General features: G+C 36.7%; 1 long non-coding RNA gene across 1 annotated transcript; it reads left to right on the top strand.

The window, feature by feature from the left end:
- Positions 1-845: 845 nt before the first annotated feature.
- LOC111085672 lies at positions 846-1,366 on the top strand. The gene is made up of 2 exons (XR_002610488.1): positions 846-1,194; positions 1,266-1,366. It is a non-coding gene; the product is annotated as an uncharacterized LOC111085672 (long non-coding RNA).
- The last annotated feature ends 352 nt before the right edge of the window (positions 1,367-1,718 follow it).

Raw genomic sequence — 1,718 nt, 5'->3', positions numbered from 1 at the left:
CAACAGCACAACCTTTCCACAATACACAAGGAATAACACAGTTTTCACATTATGATTTAATTAAAGAATAGGTCACTCGAGCCCTAACTATATACTTGTGTTCTCAAATATCAAAAAGTTCTTGTGCTTATAAAACAATATCATTTCCAATGTCAAAAACGAAATGTTAATGAAAACACCGTAGTTGTCTCATGAAAAATCGATAGTTATGTGTATTTCATATAGATATTATCATTAATTTCCTAAATTGCACGACATGCTGATCTCAAATTATTTATGTGATAATTTCGGGGTATTCCGTTTCGTCAACTAAACAGTTTACAACAAGAAGTGACTTCCTGTCATGTTTGACATTTCCTGGCCCATATTGCAATTTGAAAATATTAATATGTGAATTATGACATTCTCTCTCCTTATTACTCTGAGAGGGATCATTGAAGTAGATAGAGAATATGGTGAAGCTGAGATACAAGATGCACACTACTGATACACTGAAGTAGATATAGAGAGTAAAGTGAGGCTGGTATACAAGATGCACACTACTCACACATTGAAGTAGATATGGAGAGTAAAGTGAGGCTGGTATACAAGATGCACACTACTGATACACTGAAGTAGATATAGAGAGTAAAGTGAGGCTGGTATACAAGATGCACACTACTGATACACTGAAGTAGATATAGAGAGTAAAGTGAGGCTGGTATACAAGATGCACACTACTCACACATTAAGTAGGAAAGTGAGGCTGGTATACTACAAGATGCATACTCTTCATACACTGAAGTAGATGTAGAGAGTGGAGTGAAGCTGGTATGCAAGATGCATGCTCCTCATACACTGAAGTAGATAATTAGGGTAGAGTGAAGCTGGTATGCAAGATGCATACTCCTCATACATTGAAATAGATGTAGAGAGTGAAGTGAACCTTGTATGCAAGATGCACACTCCTCATACACTAAAGTAAATATTGAGAGTAGAGTGAATTTGGTACGTAAGATGCATACTCCTCATACACTGAAATATATACAGAGAGTATACTAAAGTTGGTATGCAAGACACACTCCTCATACACTGAAGTACATAAATAGAGTAGAATGAACCTTGTATGCAAGATGCACACTCCTCATACACTAAAGTAGATATTGAGAGTAGAGTGAAGCTGGTATACAAGATGCACACTACTGACACATTGAAGTAGATTTAGAGAGTAAAGTGAAGCTGGTATACAAGATGCATACTACTCACACATTGAAGTAGATATAGAGAGTAAAGTGAAGCTGGTATACAAGATGCACACTACTCACACATTGAAGTAGATATAGAGAGTAAAGTGAGGCTGGTATACAAGATGCACACTACTCACACATTGAAGTAGATATGGAGAGTAAAGTGAGGCTGGTATACAAGATGCACACTACTCACACATTGAAGTAGATATGGAGAGTAAAGTGAGGCTGGTATACAAGATGAACACTACTCACACATTGAAATAGATATAGAGAGTAAAGTGAGGCTGGTATACAAGATTACACAACTCACACATTGAAGTAGATATATAGAGAGTAAAGTGAGGCTGGTATTCAAGATGCACACTACTCACACATTGAAGTAGATATAGAGAGTAAAGTGAGGCTGGTATACAAGATGCACACTACTCACACATTGAAGTAGATATAGAGAGTAAACTGAGGATGGTATACAAGATGCACACTACTCAC

Source organism: Limulus polyphemus, unplaced genomic scaffold, assembly GCF_000517525.1.
Source record: "Limulus polyphemus unplaced genomic scaffold, Limulus_polyphemus-2.1.2 Scaffold543, whole genome shotgun sequence".
In the NCBI taxonomy this organism is placed as follows: domain Eukaryota; kingdom Metazoa; phylum Arthropoda; class Merostomata; order Xiphosura; family Limulidae; genus Limulus; species Limulus polyphemus.
This window is presented reverse-complemented; position numbering and strand designations above follow the sequence as displayed.